This window comes from Ascaphus truei, unplaced genomic scaffold (assembly GCF_040206685.1).
Source record: "Ascaphus truei isolate aAscTru1 unplaced genomic scaffold, aAscTru1.hap1 HAP1_SCAFFOLD_1493, whole genome shotgun sequence".
Classification (NCBI taxonomy): domain Eukaryota; kingdom Metazoa; phylum Chordata; class Amphibia; order Anura; family Ascaphidae; genus Ascaphus; species Ascaphus truei.
The window spans coordinates 8,156-34,987 of record NW_027454380.1 but is presented as its reverse complement, the minus strand read 5'-3'; the positions used below and the strand labels follow the sequence as shown (position 1 = coordinate 34,987).

General features: G+C 43.3%; 1 long non-coding RNA gene across 2 annotated transcripts; it reads right to left on the bottom strand.

Moving 5' to 3' along the window:
* Positions 1-485: 485 nt before the first annotated feature.
* On the bottom strand, positions 486-26,832 carry LOC142476210 (uncharacterized). 2 transcript variants are annotated; one of them, XR_012791429.1, is made up of 14 exons: positions 26,743-26,832; positions 24,957-25,076; positions 22,704-22,807; positions 21,351-21,461; positions 18,838-18,957; positions 17,722-17,817; positions 16,174-16,277; positions 14,822-14,932; positions 12,318-12,437; positions 11,202-11,297; positions 9,654-9,757; positions 4,056-4,166; positions 1,550-1,671; positions 486-531 (listed from the first exon to the last, which is right to left on the bottom strand). It is a non-coding gene; the product is annotated as an uncharacterized LOC142476210 (long non-coding RNA). The 2 variants fall into 2 exon arrangements; XR_012791428.1 differs by lacking the exon at positions 26,743-26,832 and adding an exon at positions 26,259-26,532.

Genomic DNA, 26,832 nt, shown 5'->3' with positions numbered 1-26,832 from the left:
TAACGTGGAGACTTACTGCACTCTGCATGCCCATCCTCTCCCTGACATCAGGGGAAGGAAGTGGCCCTGGGGTGTGTGTAGGTATGCCAGATGTCAGTGTATGCATAAGTAAGTATGCCTGTGTAGTGGGAGGTGTAGGGGCGTTAAGCTGGAGGACTTAAAACAGGCACAAAAGCACATAGATACCTCTGATTATACCGCACCAAATGCTGATAATATCATGCTGTAGCTGCACTTTACAGAAGATGATGCAGATGTCATCATTGGTTGGTGGGTTCATTAAATCAATCCATCATATCATAACCACACTGTGCATATGATGTACTGAATCAGTAACACCAGGAAGACATCTCCATGTTAGGAGTAGAGTTGAAGTTAACAGAATATGTCCAGCACTGTGGTGTGTAGCCCATAAATAATAATTGTGCACATTACCAGAACAACATACTGTCAACTGCAAGATCATTTTGCTGCTTGTAGCGTATGCTCATCCTGTACAGTGTTGTAGTAGATCCGTCTCTTCAGTGTTCACTGCAACAAAAGTAAGACATTGCATTAATATTACAGACGTTTGGGGGCTGAAATCTCACTTCGCTGCGGACAATTTCCCTTTGCATAAGATTCTTGTGATTATGTCAATGATGATCAATAACTGCATCATAACACAGCCGCTCTATACAGAAGATGTACTTGCTCTCATCGGTCATTGAGGTAATACGTCACACAATGTACAGATATAGCAAGGATTATTTCTCCCACTTGTGCATTATGGCATTATGATGGGAAATGTTGTGAGATTCTGCATTATCAGCATCACTGAATCTTTTGGAAATTAAGTGATATTCTATGTTTTAATGCAATATTATGGGTGATCAGCCGGTAAAATAATAATAGCTTGCTGTATCTGTAGCCATGCTCTACCCATGATGTGCTGAACCAATGACTGCAGAGAGATTCAGAGTGCTAAACATGACTGGAACGCATCTCTGAATAATGGGCAGCAAAGCAGTGCAGAATAGGAGGTGAAAGTATTTAAAATGGAAGATCCTTAGCAGCTGTGTGGAGAGTAGACAGTACAGACTGACCAAGTAAATGGTAAAAGGAGTAACTTCAACATTACTTGGCTTTGTTCTCCACATTGAAGCTTTCCTCCTCTTTAAATCACTAATACTGATGCCATGTGTAACCTGTACTGAGAGTTATATAATCTACTGGCCTAGATGAAACCATATGATGCAAACAGGATCCATCCCACTCCAGATTCATAGAATTGAACCACCTCAACCTTTCATAACAATCACATAGAACTGCAGCTGTGCGCTACTGCACATGTTCTTGTTATGAATGGTAGTAGATGTGGTCCTTGGGTCTTTACTTCATACTGTAGCCACACTCTACTCATGATGTATTGAATCAACGAAAACTTGCATGGTTCAGATCACAGGAAGGGGTAGAGTAGAGATGAAAATATTCAATGTGAAACCCGTAGCAGCCGGATTGTGTGGAGTCAATAAAACGACAAATACTAAATGGTAAATGAGAAATATACACATTGCTTATCTGTCTCTGTGTAGTAATTTTCCTTCTCTTCAACTGTCCTTCAAATTTTCTCTTTTGCAAGAAAAGGAACACATGGCTTCAATATTCACTTCTGTTCTGCAGTCATCCCTCCTGAAATAAAAGTTAAGCATTGCATTGTTATTATGATAATACATACAATAAACCTTGCTCCAAACCATTTGATGCAAAGCAAATCCACCTCCCACCCACAGCTGTGCTCCTTCTAGAGCATGCATGTCAAACTCCAGTCCTCGAGGGTCCCAAACAGGCCAGGTTTTCAGTAGGGATATCCTGAAAACCTGGCCTGTTTGCTGCCCTCGAGGACTGGAGTTTGACATCCTTGTTCTTGAGCTTCTACCACGCAAGTCATCCATGTGAGTGACACTGTACTGCAGTCCTGGTCTGCACACAATCTACTGAATCAATGACATCACACTGTAAAGGCAATCTACAAGATGTATTAGTTGTCCACACTTCCGAAATGTTACTTTTATGTCCAAATCACTTATTCCCATGACCTGATATTTGTATTTGTTATTTATAGGATTGTCACAAAGAGTTGATGAGGTCACCAAATGATAGTATGTAGAGAGAAAGAGAGATCTCAGAACAGAGCCCTGATGTATACCCACAGACAGATCAATAGAAGACGAAGACATGTTAGCAACAGAGATGGAGAATGTGTGACAGGAAAGTTATGATGAAAACCAGGATAGAACTGTGTTACGGATACCAAGAGAGAGTTTAGAATATGAAGGAGGAGAGTGATTGAGAGCATCAAACGCAGCAGATAGATCAAGTAGGATTAGTAGGGAAAAGTGACCTTGGGAATTTGCTTTAAGCACAGTCTGTAGAACGAGCTGTACGAAAGGCAGGTTGTAAAGGATCCAGGAGGGAATGTGATTTAAGAATGTTGACATTCTAGCAATTAGGAGACAAACAGCAGGAGGGATACAGGGCGGTAGTTAGTAAGGCACATAGGGTGTAGGTTGTTTCTGAGAAAAGGGTGACCACTACAGGCTTAAAGTAAGAGGGTAAAGAGCCAGAGAATAGGGAGGAATTGAAGATGTGGGTGAGAGTGGGGACTAAGAGATGCAGTAAGGTGTGAGGGGATACGATCTAGAGGGCATGTGGTAGAGGGAGAAGAGAAGATGATTAGCTTCCAGCTCTGTAAGAGAAGAAAAGGAGTCAAATGCAGAAGGAGAATTAGGTAGAAGGAGAGAAGGGGGAAGGGACAGAAGGAATCTCCTTGTGGGTGGCATCCACCTTGCCTCTGAAGTAGTCAAATGCTTGAGGAGAAGTGAAGGAAGGATGGCAAGTGTGAGGAGAAGGTTAGTGGAGGGAGTCAAATACAGGGAAAAAAAGACAGCGTAAATTAAATTTGAGTGTTGATGAATGTGAAAAAAAAGTAGTGTGGTTTGGCCCCAGAGAGCAGCTTTATACAGGACTGGAGACATTTTTACTGTAGAAAAATCAAATATCAATTGTGTGATTTCCTTCATAGGCATTAAGAACAGCGAGTGGAAGTGTGATGAACATGTTTGGGAATTTAGCCAAGGGTGTGGGCTAGAGGGACAAGTGTGTCAGAGCCTAGAGGGGGCATATAGATAGGAGGATAGCATTGTAAGAGTTAATAAGATTGTTAGTTTAAGCGGAAAGAGAGAGAGAGCAGAGAGGTTAGAGTAGATGTCAGAGGAGAGTTTAATTAAGCAGAGGCAAATCAGTGGGACAGGTAAGATGGGGTGAGGGGAATGACTGATTGTGAATGATGAGAGCAGAAGAGGTCATGTACAACTAGAGCCTTGTTAGTCAGAGAACGGACATTCCAGATGGCATAGGAGAAGGGAAGAGAAAAGTAAGGAAAGGAATGTGGATTACATTAGATAGGTTAACACTCTTAGCAGGGAGGCCCGATGTGTATATGAGCAGGTTCAAGATTATAAGAGATATCCCACACATCAGCAAACATAGAAGGAGACACAGAGATAGGTGTAGAGAGAGACAGAGATAGCTCTATGTAGAGAGAGAGGGACGTAGAGAGAATGAGACAGATAGGCGCAGAGAGAGGGGGCGCAGAGAGAGGAGGCGCCAAAAGAGGGGGCGTAGAGAGAGGGGGCACAGAGAATAGGATATTAAAGAGTGCTTTTCATTGAGCAGTGCAGAAATAGCTGCAATAGAGGTCTGTACAAATGGTGCAGTGTGTAGACACATGCAAAGGTAGGGGAAGGAAAGAGGAGAACACGTGGATAAAAGCAGGAGTGTGGAAGTTAGAGAAATTAGAAAAGTTTAACAGAGGAGTGAGGAAACAGCAAGCAGAAAGAACAAGAGAGAGGTTACATTGGGATGACGTTCTGTGGTAAAGAGAAAATGCTAGGAGAGAGCTTTCAAATATTAGAGGACATGAATTGAGGGAGCAAATGTATAAATCAAAACCTGAGGGGGAGGTATAGCACGAAAGCTTGCACAGCAGATTATAGTCTTAATGTTGCGTGTACCTGTCAGGGTATTCAAGAAGTTAAATTCTCACAAGTGCAGAGTTCATGATGAAATGCTGAATCTAGTCCCCCTCCAATTTAATTTTAATATAACTTTTCCATTCTTCATTACTGCAAAAAGCAAACAAAACAAAACCACATTGCATTACTATTTTCAAAATGGATTGAATGGCATATTCAACAGTGACTGTGTGATGCCAATATTCCCCACTCACTCGTAGTGAAGCACATATTGTACTAGTGTTGAAAGTAGGCCGGTAGAGTCAGGTACGCAGTACTGATAAAACAATAAGTGCCCGTCGTAAGTACCAGCTCCGCAACAGTGCGGGCATCACATTAGTGACGTGGATGAACATATATGGATAAGCCCATATTAAGGCATCACGTGACCAGAGCCGTCACTGACTGGGTATACGTAAAGACGCAGGGAGATGCAAGGAAAGGGAGGGAGAGAGAGAGACAGGGAGAAGATGTGAAACGGAGGAAGGCACGGATGGAGGGAGTTCTTCCGAGCTTCTGCGGGCCTCTCTCTTTCACTGGTGCATGCCGGGAGCTGGTCCCAACATCCACAAAGTGTGTGTGTATTATTGGTTGTATTTTATGGGGGTAGGAGGGTAGTGTGTATATTGTGTGTGTGGGAGTATTATATTGTGTGTAGAGGTGCAGAGGAGAGTACTAGATTGTGTATCTTGTGTAAGGGTGTTGTGTATATTGTGTTTGGAGCTATAATATTATTGGGGAGATTAGTATTGAGGAGGTATTATAGTGTGTATTGTGGGGAGTATTAGTGTGTGTATTGTTTGTGGGTGACAGATGCTGGGGTTATGCAGCAATCCCTGCACTGAGGTCCGAGGCGGCTCTGCATCGCTCGCACACACTGTGGATGACCAAGCATGTGCCCATGATAATCATGGCCTTAGAGGGATGAGTGTGTCAGAGCCTAGAAGGGGCATATATATGATGGAGGAGGGAGGAGGAGGAGGGAGGAGGAGGAGATGATAGCATTGTAAAAGTTAACAAGATAGTTAGTTTAAGCAGAAAGTGAGGAGAGGTTAGAGATAAGGGTAGATGTCAGAGGAGAGAGTTCAATTAAGCTGAGGTATCGAGTAGGACAGGGGTGAGGGGAATGAGAGGTGGTGGATGATGAGAGCAGAAGAGGTCATGTACAAATAGACCTTGTTAGTCAGAGAGCAGTCATTCCAGAGGGCACGTGAGAAGTGAAGAGTAAAGTGAGACATGGAATGTGGATTACATTAGATGGGTTAATACGCTTAGCAGGGAGGTGGAGAGAGAGAGGCAAGAGGCAGAGAGTGGTGCAGGGGTTGAGGAAGAGATGTTGCATGTACCTTATCAGAACATTAAAGAACATCAATTCACACTGGTGCAGAGTTGATGATGAATCCAGTTCACCTCCAATTCAATTTTAACAGAAATGTTTCATTCTTCATTACTGAAAAAAAAGAAAAGTAAAAAACATTTCATTACTATTTTCAAAATGGATTGAATTCCCCCAACAATGACTATGTGTTACCAATATATCCCTCTCAGTCCCACTGCAGCATATACTGTACCAGTGTGAAAGTAGGAAGGTACACAGTACCGGTAAAACAATACGTGCCGGTACTATGCACCATATGAATTATAAGGGGATGTAAATCTCCCAGTCTCTCTCCATATCCGCAACAGAGCGGGCTCCGGTCAGTGGCATGGATGCCCATATATGGGTATGCTCATATTTGGGCATCCCATGTCACTGACCGGAGCCGGCTCTGAGTATAGGGATATATGCGGAGACGCACAGGTGCAAGGAAATGGGAGGAGGCACGGTGAGAAACAGGGAGAGACCACAGGAAGATAGAGGGCAACAACTTCCACAAGGTACTTGTATGGGTATAATTGTTTGTATTTTGTGCAGAGGGGGTAATTTCAGATAAAATACAATTCTCCACCCTCTACGAAACAATTCCACTTTGTTCAGTAAGCCAGAAAGTCTTGGTCCCATGTGGACTGAATTTAATGCAAATAAGGTCCTTAATACACAAGTAAAGAATAAAGTTACTTATTCTCTACTGTAAGAAGTGCCACATTGCCCACTATTTGGGTCCTGTGCCCAGATTGTGACCATGCATGGCAGAGGTGAGATTCCCCCAACTCCAATTTGCTACACTCTCCAAGAGAGATAATTGTGATCAGAGGTGGAACTAGGGGAGGGTGTGAGCAGGGTCACTGCCCAGGGAGTAACCTGACTGGGGGCACGGAAATCTCATTTAGTGCATACACTACCGACACACTTTATTGAAGTGTGGTCGGTACCGCAAGCCGGGAAATCTCCCGGCTTGCTAGTGGCCGCCCCTCGGCGTGCCGCGCGTCATAGACGCGCGGTCACGCATCATCGGGAGCGTGCGCCCGCTGCACGCATGTCCAGGGGCTCCCCGAGGGAGCCCTGGTGTCCCGCGATCGCGGGACAGCGGCAGGGGGTTCCGGGGGACCCGGCGGACCCGGCAGCGGTAGGGAGAGCGCCCCGATCGGAGGGCGCTCTTCCGCTGCTTCGGCGTGCGCCCGTCACACTCGGGCGCGCGCCAGGCTACTGCTGCGGCACAGAACGGGCAAATGCTCGAATAAACTGTGCCGCAGCAGTATGTTGCGGCACTGCATTGATTGACCGGTCAATCTGCACTGCTGCCTGTCACAGTGACATCCTGATCGGGCACTGTGATCAGCTATAGCACTGACCCAGGTGAGATAGTTCAGCACTTTACAAGGAGGGAACAGATGTTGTGGGTGACAGATGCTGGAGGTAGGCCAAGACTGTTGGCCAGAGTAACGTGGAGACTTACTGCACTCTGCATGCCCATCCTCTCCCTGACATCAGGGGAAGGAAGTGGCCCTGGGGTGTGTGTAGGTATGCCAGATGTCAGTGTATGCATAAGTAAGTATGCCTGTGTAGTGGGAGGTGTAGGGGCGTTAAGCTGGAGGACTTAAAACAGGCACAAAAGCACATAGATACCTCTGATTATACCGCACCAAATGCTGATAATATCATGCTGTAGCTGCACTTTACAGAAGATGATGCAGATGTCATCATTGGTTGGTGGGTTCATTAAATCAATCCATCATATCATAACCACACTGTGCATATGATGTACTGAATCAGTAACACCAGGAAGACATCTCCATGTTAGGAGTAGAGTTGAAGTTAACAGAATATGTCCAGCACTGTGGTGTGTAGCCCATAAATAATAATTGTGCACATTACCAGAACAACATACTGTCAACTGCAAGATCATTTTGCTGCTTGTAGCGTATGCTCATCCTGTACAGTGTTGTAGTAGATCCGTCTCTTCAGTGTTCACTGCAACAAAAGTAAGACATTGCATTAATATTACAGACGTTTGGGGGCTGAAATCTCACTTCGCTGCGGACAATTTCCCTTTGCATAAGATTCTTGTGATTATGTCAATGATGATCAATAACTGCATCATAACACAGCCGCTCTATACAGAAGATGTACTTGCTCTCATTGGTCATTGAGGTAATACGTCACACAATGTACAGATATAGCAAGGATTATTTCTCCCACTTGTGCATTATGGCATTATGATGGGAAATGTTGTGAGATTCTGCATTATCAGCATCACTGAATCTTTTGGAAATTAAGTGATATTCTATGTTTTAATGCAATATTATGGGTGATCAGCCGGTAAAATAATAATAGCTTGCTGTATCTGTAGCCATGCTCTACCCATGATGTGCTGAACCAATGACTGCAGAGAGATTCAGAGTGCTAAACATGACTGGAACGCATCTCTGAATAATGGGCAGCAAAGCAGTGCAGAATAGGAGGTGAAAGTATTTAAAATGGAAGATCCTTAGCAGCTGTGTGGAGAGTAGACAGTACAGACTGACCAAGTAAATGGTAAAAGGAGTAACTTCAACATTACTTGGCTTTGTTCTCCACATTGAAGCTTTCCTCCTCTTTAAATCACTAATACTGATGCCATGTGTAACCTGTACTGAGAGTTATATAATCTACTGGCCTAGATGAAACCATATGATGCAAACAGGATCCATCCCACTCCAGATTCATAGAATTGAACCACCTCAACCTTTCATAACAATCACATAGAACTGCAGCTGTGCGCTACTGCACATGTTCTTGTTATGAATGGTAGTAGATGTGGTCCTTGGGTCTTTACTTCATACTGTAGCCACCCTCTACTCATGATGTATTGAATCAACGAAAACCTGCATGGTTCAGATCACAGGAAGGGGTAGAGTAGAGATGAAAATATTCAATGTGAAACCCGTAGCAGCCGGATTGTGTGGAGTCAATAAAACGACAAATACTAAATGGTAAATGAGAAATATACACATTGCTTATCTGTCTCTGTGTAGTAATTTTCCTTCTCTTCAACTGTCCTTCAAATTTTCTCTTTTGCAAGAAAAGGAACACATGGCTTCAATATTCACTTCTGTTCTGCAGTCATCCCTCCTGAAATAAAAGTTAAGCATTGCATTGTTATTATGATAATACATACAATAAACCTTGCTCCAAACCATTTGATGCAAAGCAAATCCACCTCCCACCCACAGCTGTGCTCCTTCTAGAGCATGCATGTCAAACTCCAGTCCTCGAGGGTCCCAAACAGGCCAGGTTTTCAGTAGGGATATCCTGAAAACCTGGCCTGTTTGCGGCCCTCGAGGACTGGAGTTTGACATCCTTGTTCTTGAGCTTCTACCACGCAAGTCATCCATGTGAGTGACACTGTACTGCAGTCCTGGTCTGCACACAATCTACTGAATCAATGACATCACACTGTAAAGGCAATCTACAAGATGTATTAGTTGTCCACACTTCCGAAATGTTACTTTTATGTCCAAATCACTTATTCCCATGACCTGATATTTGTATTTGTTATTTATAGGATTGTCACAAAGAGTTGATGAGGTCACCAAATGATAGTATGTAGAGAGAAAGAGAGATCTCAGAACAGAGCCCTGATGTATACCCACAGACAGATCAATAGAAGACGAAGACATGTTAGCAACAGAGATGGAGAATGTGTGACAGGAAAGTTATGATGAAAACCAGGATAGAACTGTGTTACGGATACCAAGAGAGAGTTTAGAATATGAAGGAGGAGAGTGATTGAGAGCATCAAACGCAGCAGATAGATCAAGTAGGATTAGTAGGGAAAAGTGACCTTGGGAATTTGCTTTAAGCACAGTCTGTAGAACGAGCTGTACGAAAGGCAGGTTGTAAAGGATCCAGGAGGGAATGTGATTTAAGAATGTTGACATTCTAGCAATTAGGAGACAAACAGCAGGAGGGATACAGGGCGGTAGTTAGTAAGGCACATAGGGTGTAGGTTGTTTCTGAGAAAAGGGTGACCACTACAGGCTTAAAGTAAGAGGGTAAAGAGCCAGAGAATAGGGAGGAATTGAAGATGTGGGTGAGAGTGGGGACTAAGAGATGCAGTAAGGTGTGAGGGGATACGATCTAGAGGGCATGGGTTAATACGCTTAGCAGGGAGGTGGAGAGAGAGAGGCAAGAGGCAGAGAGTGGTGCAGGGGTTGAGGAAGAGATGTTGCATGTACCTTATTAGAACATTAAAGAACATCAATTCACACTGGTGCAGAGTTGATGATGAATCCAGTTCACCTCCAATTCAATTTTAACAGAAATGTTTCATTCTTCATTACTGAAAAAAAAGAAAAGTAAAAAACATTTCATTACTATTTTCAAAATGGATTGAATTCCCCCAACAATGACTATGTGTTACCAATATATCCCTCTCAGTCCCACTGCAGCATATACTGTACCAGTGTGAAAGTAGGAAGGTACACAGTACCGGTAAAACAATACGTGCCGGTACTATGCACCATATGAATTATAAGGGGATGTAAATCTCCCAGTCTCTCTCCATATCCGCAACAGAGCGGGCTCCGGTCAGTGGCATGGATGCCCATATATGGGTATGCTCATATTTGGGCATCCCATGTCACTGACCGGAGCCGGCTCTGAGTATAGGGATATATGCGGAGACGCAGAGGTGCAAGGAAATGGGAGGAGGCACGGTGAGAAACAGGGAGAGACCACAGGAAGATAGAGGGCAACAACTTCCACAAGGTACTTGTATGGGTATAATTGTTTGTATTTTGTGCAGAGGGGGTAATTTCAGATAAAATACAATTCTCCACCCTCTACGAAACAATTCCACTTTGTTCAGTAAGCCAGAAAGTCTTGGTCCCATGTGGACTGAATTTAATGCAAATAAGGTCCTTAATACACAAGTAAAGAATAAAGTTACTTATTCTCTACTGTAAGAAGTGCCACATTGCCCACTATTTGGGTCCTGTGCCCAGATTGTGACCATGCATGGCAGAGGTGAGATTCCCCCAACTCCAATTTGCTACACTCTCCAAGAGAGATAATTGTGATCAGAGGTGGAACTAGGGGAGGGTGTGAGCAGGGTCACTGCCCAGGGAGTAACCTGACTGGGGGCACGGAAATCTCATTTAGTGCATATGTTGCGGCACTGCATTGATTGACCGGTCAATCTGCACTGCTGCCTGTCACAGTGACATCCTGATCGGGCACTGTGACCAGCTATAGCACTGACCCAGGTGAGATAGTTCAGCACTTTACAAGGAGGGAACAGATGTTGTGGGTGACAGATGCTGGAGGTAGGCCAAGACTGTTGGCCAGAGTAACGTGGAGACTTACTGCACTCTGCATGCCCATCCTCTCCCTGACATCAGGGGAAGGAAGTGGCCCTGGGGTGTGTGTAGGTATGCCAGATGTCAGTGTATGCATAAGTAAGTATGCCTGTGTAGTGGGAGGTGTAGGGGCGTTAAGCTGGAGGACTTAAAACAGGCACAAAAGCACATAGATACCTCTGATTATACCGCACCAAATGCTGATAATATCATGCTGTAGCTGCACTTTACAGAAGATGATGCAGATGTCATCATTGGTTGGTGGGTTCATTAAATCAATCCATCATATCATAACCACACTGTGCATATGATGTACTGAATCAGTAACACCAGGAAGACATCTCCATGTTAGGAGTAGAGTTGAAGTTAACAGAATATGTCCAGCACTGTGGTGTGTAGCCCATAAATAATAATTGTGCACATTACCAGAACAACATACTGTCAACTGCAAGATCATTTTGCTGCTTGTAGCGTATGCTCATCCTGTACAGTGTTGTAGTAGATCCGTCTCTTCAGTGTTCACTGCAACAAAAGTAAGACATTGCATTAATATTACAGACGTTTGGGGGCTGAAATCTCACTTCGCTGCGGACAATTTCCCTTTGCATAAGATTCTTGTGATTATGTCAATGATGATCAATAACTGCATCATAACACAGCCGCTCTATACAGAAGATGTACTTGCTCTCATTGGTCATTGAGGTAATACGTCACACAATGTACAGATATAGCAAGGATTATTTCTCCCACTTGTGCATTATGGCATTATGATGGGAAATGTTGTGAGATTCTGCATTATCAGCATCACTGAATCTTTTGGAAATTAAGTGATATTCTATGTTTTAATGCAATATTATGGGTGATCAGCCGGTAAAATAATAATAGCTTGCTGTATCTGTAGCCATGCTCTACCCATGATGTGCTGAACCAATGACTGCAGAGAGATTCAGAGTGCTAAACATGACTGGAACGCATCTCTGAATAATGGGCAGCAAAGCAGTGCAGAATAGGAGGTGAAAGTATTTAAAATGGAAGATCCTTAGCAGCTGTGTGGAGAGTAGACAGTACAGACTGACCAAGTAAATGGTAAAAGGAGTAACTTCAACATTACTTGGCTTTGTTCTCCACATTGAAGCTTTCCTCCTCTTTAAATCACTAATACTGATGCCATGTGTAACCTGTACTGAGAGTTATATAATCTACTGGCCTAGATGAAACCATATGATGCAAACAGGATCCATCCCACTCCAGATTCATAGAATTGAACCACCTCAACCTTTCATAACAATCACATAGAACTGCAGCTGTGCGCTACTGCACATGTTCTTGTTATGAATGGTAGTAGATGTGGTCCTTGGGTCTTTACTTCATACTGTAGCCACACTCTACTCATGATGTATTGAATCAACGAAAACTTGCATGGTTCAGATCACAGGAAGGGGTAGAGTAGAGATGAAAATATTCAATGTGAAACCCGTAGCAGCCGGATTGTGTGGAGTCAATAAAACGACAAATACTAAATGGTAAATGAGAAATATACACATTGCTTATCTGTCTCTGTGTAGTAATTTTCCTTCTCTTCAACTGTCCTTCAAATTTTCTCTTTTGCAAGAAAAGGAACACATGGCTTCAATATTCACGTCTGTTCTGCAGTCATCCCTCCTGAAATAAAAGTTAAGCATTGCATTGTTATTATGATAATACATACAATAAACCTTGCTCCAAACCATTTGATGCAAAGCAAATCCACCTCCCACCCACAGCTGTGCTCCTTCTAGAGCATGCATGTCAAACTCCAGTCCTCGAGGGTCCCAAACAGGCCAGGTTTTCAGTAGGGATATCCTGAAAACCTGGCCTGTTTGCTGCCCTCGAGGACTGGAGTTTGACATCCTTGTTCTTGAGCTTCTACCACGCAAGTCATCCATGTGAGTGACACTGTACTGCAGTCCTGGTCTGCACACAATCTACTGAATCAATGACATCACACTGTAAAGGCAATCTACAAGATGTATTAGTTGTCCACACTTCCGAAATGTTACTTTTATGTCCAAATCACTTATTCCCATGACCTGATATTTGTATTTGTTATTTATAGGATTGTCACAAAGAGTTGATGAGGTCACCAAATGATAGTATGTAGAGAGAAAGAGAGATCTCAGAACAGAGCCCTGATGTATACCCACAGACAGATCAATAGAAGACGAAGACATGTTAGCAACAGAGATGGAGAATGTGTGACAGGAAAGTTATGATGAAAACCAGGATAGAACTGTGTTACGGATACCAAGAGAGAGTTTAGAATATGAAGGAGGAGAGTGATTGAGAGCATCAAACGCAGCAGATAGATCAAGTAGGATTAGTAGGGAAAAGTGACCTTGGGAATTTGCTTTAAGCACAGTCTGTAGAACGAGCTGTACGAAAGGCAGGTTGTAAAGGATCCAGGAGGGAATGTGATTTAAGAATGTTGACATTCTAGCAATTAGGAGACAAACAGCAGGAGGGATACAGGGCGGTAGTTAGTAAGGCACATAGGGTGTAGGTTGTTTCTGAGAAAAGGGTGACCACTACAGGCTTAAAGTAAGAGGGTAAAGAGCCAGAGAATAGGGAGGAATTGAAGATGTGGGTGAGAGTGGGGACTAAGAGATGCAGTAAGGTGTGAGGGGATACGATCTAGAGGGCATGTGGTAGAGGGAGAAGAGAAGATGATTAGCTTCCAGCTCTGTAAGAGAAGAAAAGGAGTCAAATGCAGAAGGAGAATTAGGTAGAAGGAGAGAAGGGGGAAGGGACAGAAGGAATCTCCTTGTGGGTGGCATCCACCTTGCCTCTGAAGTAGTCAAATGCTTGAGGAGAAGTGAAGGAAGGATGGCAAGTGTGAGGAGAAGGTTAGTGGAGGGAGTCAAATACAGGGAAAAAAAGACAGCGTAAATTAAATTTGAGTGTTGATGAATGTGAAAAAAAAGTAGTGTGGTTTGGCCCCAGAGAGCAGCTTTATACAGGACTGGAGACATTTTTACTGTAGAAAAATCAAATATCAATTGTGTGATTTCCTTCATAGGCATTAAGAACAGCGAGTGGAAGTGTGATGAACATGTTTGGGAATTTAGCCAAGGGTGTGGGCTAGAGGGACAAGTGTGTCAGAGCCTAGAGGGGGCATATAGATAGGAGGATAGCATTGTAAGAGTTAATAAGATTGTTAGTTTAAGCGGAAAGAGAGAGAGAGCAGAGAGGTTAGAGTAGATGTCAGAGGAGAGTTTAATTAAGCAGAGGCAAATCAGTGGGACAGGTAAGATGGGGTGAGGGGAATGACTGATTGTGAATGATGAGAGCAGAAGAGGTCATGTACAACTAGAGCCTTGTTAGTCAGAGAACGGACATTCCAGATGGCATAGGAGAAGGGAAGAGAAAAGTAAGGAAAGGAATGTGGATTACATTAGATAGGTTAACACTCTTAGCAGGGAGGCCCGATGTGTATATGAGCAGGTTCAAGATTATAAGAGATATCCCACACATCAGCAAACATAGAAGGAGACACAGAGATAGGTGTAGAGAGAGACAGAGATAGCTCTATGTAGAGAGAGAGGGACGTAGAGAGAATGAGACAGATAGGCGCAGAGAGAGGGGGCGCAGAGAGAGGAGGCGCCAAAAGAGGGGGCGCAGAGAGAGGGGGCACAGAGAATAGGATATTAAAGAGTGCTTTTCATTGAGCAGTGCAGAAATAGCTGCAATAGAGGTCTGTACAAATGGTGCAGTGTGTAGACACATGCAAAGGTAGGGGAAGGAAAGAGGAGAACATGTGGATAAAAGCAGGAGTGTGGAAGTTAGAGAAATTAGAAAAGTTTAACAGAGGAGTGAGGAAACAGCCAGCAGAAAGAACAAGAGAGAGGTTACATTGGGATGACGTTCTGTGGTAAAGAGAAAATGCTAGGAGAGAGCTTTCAAATATTAGAGGACATGAATTGAGGGAGCAAATGTATAAATCAAAACCTGAGGGGGAGGTATAGCACGAAAGCTTGCACAGCAGATTATAGTCTTAATGTTGCGTGTACCTGTCAGGGTATTCAAGAAGTTAAATTCTCACAAGTGCAGAGTTCATGATGAAATGCTGAATCTAGTCCCCCTCCAATTTAATTTTAATATAACTTTTCCATTCTTCATTACTGCAAAAAGCAAACAAAACCAAACCACATTGCATTACTATTTTCAAAATGGATTGAATGGCATATTCAACAGTGACTGTGTGATGCCAATATTCCCCACTCACTCGTAGTGAAGCACATATTGTACTAGTGTTGAAAGTAGGCCGGTAGAGTCAGGTACGCAGTACTGATAAAACAATAAGTGCCCGTCGTAAGTACCAGCTCCGCAACAGTGCAGGCATCACATTAGTGACGTGGATGAACATATATGGATAAGCCCATATTAAGGCATCACGTGACCAGAGCCGTCACTGACTGGGTATACGTAAAGACGCAGGGAGATGCAAGGAAAGGGAGGGAGAGAGACAGGGAGAAGATGTGAAACGGAGGAAGGCACGGATGGAGGGAGTTCTTCCGAGCTTCTGCGGGCCTCTCTCTTTCACTGGTGCATGCCGGGAGCTGGTCCCAACATCCACAAAGTGTGTGTGTATTATTGGTTGTATTTTATGGGGGTAGGAGGGTAGTGTGTATATTGTGTGTGTGGGAGTATTATATTGTGTGTAGAGGTGCAGAGGAGAGTACTAGATTGTGTATCTTGTGTAAGGGTGTTGTGTATATTGTGTTTGGAGCTATAATATTATTGGGGAGATTAGTATTGAGGAGGTATTATAGTGTGTATTGTGGGGAGTATTAGTGTGTGTATTGTTTGTGGGTGACAGATGCTGGGGGTATGCAGCAATCCCTGCACTGAGGTCCGAGGCGGCTCTGCATCGCTCGCACACACTGTGGATGACCAAGCATGTGCCCATGATAATCATGGCCTTAGAGGGATGAGTGTGTCAGAGCCTAGAAGGGGCATATATATGATGGAGGAGGGAGGAGGAGGAGGGAGGAGGAGGAGGGAGGAGGAGATGATAGCATTGTAAAAGTTAACAAGATAGTTAGTTTAAGCAGAAAGTGAGGAGAGGTTAGAGATAAGGGTAGATGTCAGAGGAGAGAGTTCAATTAAGCTGAGGTATCGAGTAGGACAGGGGTGAGGGGAATGAGAGGTGGTGGATGATGAGAGCAGAAGAGGTCATGTACAAATAGACCTTGTTAGTCAGAGAGCAGTCATTCCAGAGGGCACGTGAGAAGTGAAGAGTAAAGTGAGACATGGAATGTGGATTACATTAGATGGGTTAATACGCTTAGCAGGGAGGTGGAGAGAGAGAGGCAAGAGGCAGAGAGTGGTGCAGGGGTTGAGGAAGAGATGTGGCATGTACCTTATCAGAACATTAAAGAACATCAATTCACACTGGTGCAGAGTTGATGATGAATCCAGTTCACCTCCAATTCAATTTTAACAGAAATGTTTCATTCTTCATTACTGAAAAAAAAGAAAAGTAAAAAACATTTCATTACTATTTTCAAAATGGATTGAATTCCCCCAACAATGACTATGTGTTACCAATATATCCCTCTCAGTCCCACTGCAGCATATACTGTACCAGTGTGAAAGTAGGAAGGTACACAGTACCGGTAAAACAATACGTGCCGGTACTATGCACCATATGAATTATAAGGGGATGTAAATCTCCCAGTCTCTCTCCATATCCGCAACAGAGCGGGCTCCGGTCAGTGGCATGGATGCCCATATATGGGTATGCTCATATTTGGGCATCCCATGTCACTGACCGGAGCCGGCTCTGAGTATAGGGATATATGCGGAGACGCACAGGTGCAAGGAAATGGGAGGAGGCACGGTGAGAAACAGGGAGAGACCACAGGAAGATAGAGGGCAACAACTTCCACAAGGTACTTGTATGGGTATAATTGTTTGTATTTTGTGCAGAGGGGGTAATTTCAGATAAAATACAATTCTCCACCCTCTACGAAACAATTCCACTTTGTTCAGTAAGCCAGAAAGTCTTGGTCCCATGTGGACTGAATTTAATGCAAATAAGGTCCTAAATACACAAGTAAAGAATAAAGTTACTTATTCTCTACTGTAAGAAGTGCCACATTGCCCACTATTTGGGTCCTGTGCCCAGATTGTGACCATGCATGGCAGAGGTGAGATTCCCCCAACTCCAATTTGCTACACTCTCCAAGAGAGATAATTGTGATCAGAGGTGGAACTAGGGGAGGGTGTGAGCAGGGTCACTGCCCAGGGAGTAACCTGACTGGGGGCACGGAAATCTCATTTAGTGCATATGTTGCGGCACTGCATTGATTGACCGGTCAATCTGCACTGCTGCCTGTCACAGTGACATCCTGATCGGGCACTGTGATCAGCTATAGCACTGACCCAGGTGAGATAGTTCAGCACTTTACAAGGAGGGAACAGATGTTGTGGGTGACAGATGCTGGAGGTAGGCCAAGACTGTTGGCCAGAGTAACGTGGAGACTTACTGCACTCTGCATGCCCATCCTCTCCCTGACATCAGGGGAAGGAAGTGGCCCTGGGGTGTGTGTAGGTATGCCAGATGTCAGTGTATGCATAAGTAAGTATGCCTGTGTAGTGGGAGGTGTAGGGGCGTTAAGCTGGAGGACTTAAAACAGGCACAAAAGCACATAGATACCTCTGATTATACCGCACCAAATGCTGATAATATCATGCTGTAGCTGCACTTTACAGAAGATGATGCAGATGTCATCATTGGTTGGTGGGTTCATTAAATCAATCCATCATATCATAACCACACTGTGCATATGATGTACTGAATCAGTAACACCAGGAAGACATCTCCATGTTAGGAGTAGAGTTGAAGTTAACAGAATATGTCCAGCACTGTGGTGTGTAGCCCATAAATAATAATTGTGCACATTACCAGAACAACATACTGTCAACTGCAAGATCATTTTGCTGCTTGTAGCGTATGCTCATCCTGTACAGTGTTGTAGTAGATCCGTCTCTTCAGTGTTCACTGCAACAAAAGTAAGACATTGCATTAATATTACAGACGTTTGGGGGCTGAAATCTCACTTCGCTGCGGACAATTTCCCTTTGCATAAGATTCTTGTGATTATGTCAATGATGATCAATAACTGCATCATAACACAGCCGCTCTATACAGAAGATGTACTTGCTCTCATTGGTCATTGAGGTAATATGTCACACAATGTACAGATATAGCAAGGATTATTTCTCCCACTTGTGCATTATGGCATTATGATGGGAAATGTTGTGAGATTCTGCATTATCAGCATCACTGAATCTTTTGGAAATTAAGTGATATTCTATGTTTTAATGCAATATTATGGGTGATCAGCCGGTAAAATAATAATAGCTTGCTGTATCTGTAGCCATGCTCTACCCATGATGTGCTGAACCAATGACTGCAGAGAGATTCAGAGTGCTAAACATGACTGGAACGCATCTCTGAATAATGGGCAGCAAAGCAGTGCAGAATAGGAGGTGAAAGTATTTAAAATGGAAGATCCTTAGCAGCTGTGTGGAGAGTAGACAGTACAGACTGACCAAGTAAATGGTAAAAGGAGTAACTTCAACATTACTTGGCTTTGTTCTCCACATTGAAGCTTTCCTCCTCTTTAAATCACTAATACTGATGCCATGTGTAACCTGTACTGAGAGTTATATAATCTACTGGCCTAGATGAAACCATATGATGCAAACAGGATCCATCCCACTCCAGATTCATAGAATTGAACCACCTCAACCTTTCATAACAATCACATAGAACTGCAGCTGTGCGCTACTGCACATGTTCTTGTTATGAATGGTAGTAGATGTGGTCCTTGGGTCTTTACTTCATACTGTAGCCACCCTCTACTCATGATGTATTGAATCAACGAAAACTTGCATGGTTCAGATCACAGGAAGGGGTAGAGTAGAGATGAAAATATTCAATGTGAAACCCGTAGCAGCCGGATTGTGTGGAGTCAATAAAACGACAAATACTAAATGGTAAATGAGAAATATACACATTGCTTATCTGTCTCTGTGTAGTAATTTTCCTTCTCTTCAACTGTCCTTCAAATTTTCTCTTTTGCAAGAAAAGGAACACATGGCTTCAATATTCACTTCTGTTCTGCAGTCATCCCTCCTGAAATAAAAGTTAAGCATTGCATTGTTATTATGATAATACATACAATAAACCTTGCTCCAAACCATTTGATGCAAAGCAAATCCACCTCCCACCCACAGCTGTGCTCCTTCTAGAGCATGCATGTCAAACTCCAGTCCTCGAGGGTCCCAAACAGGCCAGGTTTTCAGTAGGGATATCCTGAAAACCTGGCCTGTTTGCTGCCCTCGAGGACTGGAGTTTGACATCCTTGTTCTTGAGCTTCTACCACGCAAGTCATCCATGTGAGTGACACTGTACTGCAGTCCTGGTCTGCACACAATCTACTGAATCAATGACATCACACTGTAAAGGCAATCTACAAGATGTATTAGTTGTCCACACTTCCGAAATGTTACTTTTATGTCCAAATCACTTATTCCCATGACCTGATATTTGTATTTGTTATTTATAGGATTGTCACAAAGAGTTGATGAGGTCACCAAATGATAGTATGTAGAGAGAAAGAGAGATCTCAGAACAGAGCCCTGATGTATACCCACAGACAGATCAATAGAAGACGAAGACATGTTAGCAACAGAGATGGAGAATGTGTGACAGGAAAGTTATGATGAAAACCAGGATAGAACTGTGTTACGGATACCAAGAGAGAGTTTAGAATATGAAGGAGGAGAGTGATTGAGAGCATCAAACGCAGCAGATAGATCAAGTAGGATTAGTAGGGAAAAGTGACCTTGGGAATTTGCTTTAAGCACAGTCTGTAGAACGAGCTGTACGAAAGGCAGGTTGTAAAGGATCCAGGAGGGAATGTGATTTAAGAATGTTGACATTCTAGCAATTAGGAGACAAACAGCAGGAGGGATACAGGGCGGTAGTTAGTATAGGGTTAGTATAGGGTGTAGGTTGTTTCTGAGAAAAGGGTGACCACTACAGGCTTAAAGTAAGAGGGTAAAGAGCCAGAGAATAGGGAGGAATTGAAGATGTGGGTGAGAGTGGGGACTAAGAGATGCAGTAAGGTGTGAGGGGATACGATCTAGAGGGCATGTGGTAGAGGGAGAAGAGAAGATGATTAGCTTCCAGCTCTGTAAGAGAAGAAAAGGAGTCAAATGCAGAAGGAGAATTAGGTAGAAGGAGAGAAGGGGGAAGGGACAGAAGGAATCTCCTTGTGGGTGGCATCCACCTTGCCTCTGAAGTAGTCAAATGCTTGAGGAGAAGTGAAGGAAGGATGACAAGTGTGAGAAGAAGGTTAGTGGAGGGAGTCAAATACAGGGGAAAAAAGACAGCGTAAATTAAATTTGTGTGTTGATGAATATGGAAAAAAAGTAGTGTGGTTTGGCCCCAGAGAGCAGCTTTATACAGGACTGGAGACATTTTTACTGTAGAAAAATCAAACATCAAGTGTGAGATTTCCTTCATAGGCATTAAGAACAGCGAGTGGAAGTGTGATGAACATGTTTGGGAATTTAGCCAAGGGTGTGGGTTAGAGGGACGAGTGTGTCAGAGCTTGAAGGGGCATATAGAGGATAGCATTGTAAGAGTTAATAAGATTGTCAGTTTAAGCAGAAAGAGAGAGAGAGAGCAGAGAGGTTAGAGTAGATGTCAGAGGAGAGTTTAATTAAGCAGAGGAAAATCAGTGGGACAGGTAAGATGGGGTGAGGGGAATGACTGATTGTGAATGATGAGAGCAGAAGAGGTCATGTACAACTAGACCCTTGTTAGTAAGAGTGGACATTCCAGAGGGCACAGGAGAAGGGAAGAGAAAAGTAAGGAAAGGAATGTGGATTACATTAGATAGGTTAACACTCTTAGCAGGGAGGCAGAGGCAGGGAGGCCCGATGTGTATATGAGCAGGTTCAAGATTATAAGAGATATCCCACACATCAGCAAACATAGAAGGAGACACAGAGATAGGTGTAGAGAGAGACAGAGATAGCTCTATGTAGAGAGAGAGGGACGTAGAGAGAATGAGACAGATAGGCGCAGAGAGAGGGGGCGCAGAGAGAGGAGGCGCCAAAAGAGGGGGCGCAGAGAGAGGGGGCACAGAGAATAGGATATTAAAGAGTGCTTTTCATTGAGCAGTGCAGAAATAGCTGCAATAGAGGTCTGTACAAATGGTGCAGTGTGTAGACACATGCAAAGGTAGGGGAAGGAAAGAGAACATGTGGATAAAAGCAGGAGTGTGGAAGTTAGAGAAATTAGAAAAGTTTAACAGAGGAGTGAGGAAACAGCAAGCAGAGAGAACAAGAGAGAGGTTACATTGGGATGACGTTCTGTGGTAGAGAGAAAATGCTAGGAGAGAGCTTTCAAATATTAGAGGACATGACTTGAGGGAGCAAATGTATAAATCAAAACCTGAGGGGGAGGTATAGCACGAAAGCTTGCACAGCAGATTATAGTCTTAAAGTTGCGTGTACCTGTCAGGGCATTCAAGAAGGTAAATTCTCACAAGTGCAGAGTTCATGATGAAATGCTGAATCCAGTTCCCCTCCAATTTAATTTTAATATAACTTATCCATTCTTCATTACTGCAAAAAGCAAACAAAACAAAACCACATTGCATTACTATTTTCAAAATGGATTGAATGGCATATTCAACAGTGACTGTGTGATGCCAATATTCCCCACTCACTCGTAGTGAAGCACTTATTGTACTAGTGTTGAAAGTAGGCCGGTAGAGTCAGGTACGCAGTACTGATAAAACAATAAGTGCGCGTCGTAAGTACCAGCTCCGCAACAGTGCGGGCATCACATTAGTGACGTGGATGAACATATATGGATAAGCCCATATTAAGGCATCACGTGACCAGAGCCGTCACTGACTGGGTATACGTAAAGACGCAGGGAGATGCAAGGAAAGGGAGGGAGAGAGACAGGGAGAAGATGGGAAACGGAGGGAGGCATGGATGGAGAGAGGGAGTTCTTCCGAGCTTCTGCTGGCCTCTCTCTTTCACTGGTGCATGCCGGGAGCTGGTCCCAACATCCACAAAGTGTGTGTGTATTATTGGTTGTATTTTATGGGGGTAGGAGGGTAGTGTGTATATTGTGTGTGTGGGAGTATTATATTGTGTGTAGAGGTGCAGAGGAGAGTACTAGATTGTGTATCTTGTGTAAGGGTGTTGTGTATATTGTGTTTGGAGCTATAATATTATTGGAGAGATTAGTATTGAGGAGGTATTATAGTGTGTATTGTGGGGAGTATTAGTGTGTGTATTGTTTGTGGGTGACAGATGCTGGGGTATGCAGCAATCCCTGCACTGAGGTCCGAGGCGGCTCTGCATCGCTCGCACGCACTGTGGATGACCAAGCATGTGCCCATGATAATCATGGCCTTAGAGGGATGAGTGTGTCAGAGCCTAGAAGGGGCATATAAATATATAATGGAGGAGGGAGGAGGGAGGAGGAGGGAGGAGGAGGAGATGATAGCATTGTAAAAGTTAACAAGATAGTTAGTTTAAGCAGAAAGTGAGGAGAGGTTAGAGATAAGGGTAGATGTCAGAGGAGAGAGTTCAATTAAGCTGAGGTATCTAGTAGGACAGGGGTGAGGGGAATGAGAAGTGGTGGATGATGAGAGCAGAAGAGGTCATGTACAAATAGACCTTGTTAGTCAGAGAGCAGACATTCCAGAGGGCACGTGAGAAGTGAAGAGTAAAGTGAGACATGGAATGTGGATTACATTAGATGGGTTAATACGCTTAGCAGGGAGGTGGAGAGAGAGAGGCAAGAGGCAGAGAGTGGTGTAGGGGTTGAGGAAGAGATGTTGCATGTACCTTATCAGAACATTAAAGAACATCAATTCACACTGGTGCAGAGTTGATGATGATTCCAGTTCACCTCCAATTCAATTTTAACAGAACTTTTTCATTCTTCATTACTGCAAAAAAAAAAAGTATAAAACATTGCATTACTATTTTCAAAATGGATTGAATTCCCCCAACAATAACTATGTGTTACCAATATATCCCTCTCAGTCCCACTGCAGCACATACTGTACCAGTGTGAAAGTAGGAAGGTACACAGTAACGGTAAAACAATACGTGCCGGTACTATGCACCATATGAATTATAAGGGGATGTAAATCTCCCAGTCTCTCTCCATATCCGCAACAGAGTGGGCTCCGGTCAGTGGCATGGATGCCCATGTATGGATATGCTCATATTTGGGCATCCCATGTCACTGACCGGAGCCGGCTCTGAGTATAGGGATATATGCGGAGACGCAGAGGTGCAAGGAAATGGGAGGAGGCACGGTGAGAAACAGGGAGAGACCACAGGAAGATAGAGGGCAACAACTTCCACAAGGTACATGTATGTGTATAATTGTTTGTATTTTGTGCAGAGGGGGTAATTTCAGATAAAATACAATTCTCCACCCTCTACGAAATAATTCCACTTTGTTCAGTAAGCCAGAAAGTCTTGGTCCCATGGGGACTGAATTTTAATGCAAATAAGGTCCTTAATACACAAGTAAAGAATATAGTTACTTATTCTCTACTGTAAGAAGTGCCACATTGCCCACTATTTGGGTCCTGTGCCCAGATTGTGACCATGCATGGCAGAGGTGAGATTCCACCAACACCAATTTGCTACACTCTCCAAGAGAGATAATTGTGGTCAGAGGTGGAACTAGGGGAGGGGGTGAGCAGGGTCACTGCCCAGGGAGTAACCTGACAGGGGGCACGGAAATCTCATTTAGTGCATATGGTGCGGCACTGCATTGATTGACCGGTCAATCTGCACTGCTGCCTGTCACAGTGACATCATGATCGGGCACTGTGATCAGCTATAGCACTGACCCAGGTGAGATAGTTCAGCACTTTACAAGGAGGGAACAGATGTTGTGGGTGACAGATGCTGGGGGTAGGCCAAGACTGTTGGCCAGAGTAACGTGGAGACTTACTGCACTCTGCATGCCCATCCTCTCCCTGACATCAGGGGAAGGAAGTGGCCCTGGGGTGTGTGTAGGTATGCCAGATGTCAGTGTATGCATAAGTAAGTATGTCTGTGTAGTGGGAGGTGTAGGGGCGTTAAGCTGGAGGACTTAAAACAGGCACACATCTCACTTCGCTGCGGACAATTTCCCTTTGCATAAGATTCTTGTGATTATGTCAATGATGATCAATAACTGCATCATAACACAGCCGCTCTATACAGAAGATGTACTTGCTATCAATGGTCATGGAGGTAATACGTCACACAATGTACAGATATAGCAAGGATTATTTCTTCCTCTGGTGCATTATGGCATTATGATGGGAAATGTTGTGAGATTCTGCATTATCAGCATCACTGAATCTTTTGGAAATTAAGTGATATTCTATGTTTTAATGCAATATTATGGGTGATCAGCCGGTAAAATAATAATAGCTTGCTGTATCTGTAGCCATGCTCTACCCATGATGTGCTGAATCAATGACTGCAGAGAGATTCAGAGTGGTAAACATGACTGGAACGCATTTCTAAATAATGGGCAGCAAAGCAGTGCAGAATAGGAGGTGAAAGTATTTAAAATGGAAGACCCTTAGCAGCTGTGTGGGGAGTAGACAGTACAGACTGACCAAGTAAATGGTAAAAGGAGTAACTTCAACATTACTTGGCTTTGTACTCCACATTGAAGCTTTCCTCCTCTTTACATCACTAATACTGATGCCATGTGTAACCTGTACTGAGAGTTATATAATCTACTGGCCTAGATGAAACCATGTGATGCAAACAGGATCCATCCCACTCCAGATTCATAGAATTGAACCACCTCAACCTTTCATAACAATCACATAGAACTGCAGCTGTGCGCTACTGCACATGTTCTTGTTATGAATGGTAGTAGATGTGGTCCTTGGGTCTTTACTTCATACTGTAGCCACACTCTACTCATGATGTATTGAATCAATGAAAACTTGCATGGTTCAGATCACAGGAAGGGGTAGAGTAGAGATGAAAATGTTCAATGTGAAACCCGTAGCAGCTGGATTGTGTGGAGTCAATAAAACGACAAATACTAAATGGTAAATGAGAAATATACACATTGCTTATCTGTCTCTGTGTAGTAATTTTCATTCTGTTCAACTGTCCTTCAAATTTTCTCTTTTGCAAGAAAAGGAACACATGGCTTCAATATTCACTTCTGTTCTGCAGTCATCCCTCCTGAAATAAAAGTTAAGCATTGCATTGTTATTATGATAATACATACAATAAACCTTGCTCCAAACCATTTGATGCAAAGCAAATCCACCTCCCACCCACAGCTGTGCTCCGTCTAGAGCATGCATGTCAAACTCCAGTCCTCGAGGGTCCCAAACAGGCCAGGTTTTCAGTAGGGATATCCTGAAAACCTGGCCTGTTTGCTGCCCTCGAGGACTGGAGTTTGACATCCTTGTTCTTGAGCTTCTACCACGCAAGTCATCCATGTGAGTGACACTGTACTGCAGTCCTGGTCTGCACACAATCTACTGAATCAATGACATCACACTGTAAAGGCAATCTACAAGATGTATTAGTTGTCCACACTTCCGAAATGTTACTTTTATGTCCAAATCACTTATTCCCATGACCTGATATTTGTATTTGTTATTTATAGGATTTTCACATGTATTACTACTGTGAAACGCTATATACATTAATAGTGCTATATAAATAAATACATACACATTTATATATAATAATAATAACAGCATGTTCTTTTAAAGCGCTGCTAGTTTTACGTAGCGCTATACAGAGACATTTTGCAGACACAAGTCCCTGCCCCATAGAGCTTACAATCTATGACATTGGTGCCTGAGGCACAGAGGATATGAAGTGACTTGCCCAAGGTCACACACACACAAATATATATACATAAATATATACATATATACACACACACACACACACACACACACATATATATGAAAACTAACACAGAAAAAAAGAATCCCCTGAATAGCACTCTAACATACACAAATTGTATCAATAAAGGTTTATTAATCACATACACATAAATGGTTAAAATGAGGAGCAGTGGTGACCTACAAAGCTGTTATAAACTGAACCTTAAGGTGTGGGGAAAAATGCTACACTGCAGTAATAAGTACAAAGTATGTAAATAAAGTGTAGAGGCAAGAAATATATGGAAATGAGAACACTCAGACCGGCCGGTCAAGTACTACCTAAGTTGAAGCCCCCTGTGTGAAGTGCTTGTATGAAACTAGTGTATAACTAACAAGCAAGGAAATGAATAAGTTAATTATATAAGTTAGTAATATGATCCAAGCCTATAGATATGAAACACACAGATGAGCAAAAAATTGGCAGATATAACTAACAAGCCAAAATAGGTAGCAAAAGTACTTAGACCAGTCCTGAGTGTACAGCAAAGTGTCCAGCAGAGTGATAGCATATATCCACAGCTTAACTGCTCGTAGGTACAGGGAGAGTGAGTCTCAGCACATGCTCCTTTGCTTGGAGCACAGACTGCAAGATTCAGCGGAGAGAAGGAGAAACAGCTGAGATCACCACCACATCCTAGATGAGACAGACAAGTCCTGACATGCATGTTTCACCACTTGCTTGTCCGGGGGCTTAACATATAGACAGTTGATAGATGTATTTGAAGTTGCATATTCTGTGCCGTGGATTAATCAGTATACTGAAAGCAACTGAAGATGGTACAGTAGCTGTGATAGGTTGGCCTCATAGCTCCTCCTTCAATGGAGGACTCGGCTCACGGAGCACTTAAATCTCTAAATGCCCAAAGAAAAAAATAAGCATGCAGTACTTAAAGTGAAAGTAAAATGAGAAATGAAATAAACACACACATTGAAAAATCACTCACCCGACTGAGAGCGCCTTCTACAGAGCGCTGTACCACTGCTCAGCTAGCAGCTAAAACTGTCTCATTTTCCCACCATTGAAGTTTACACAT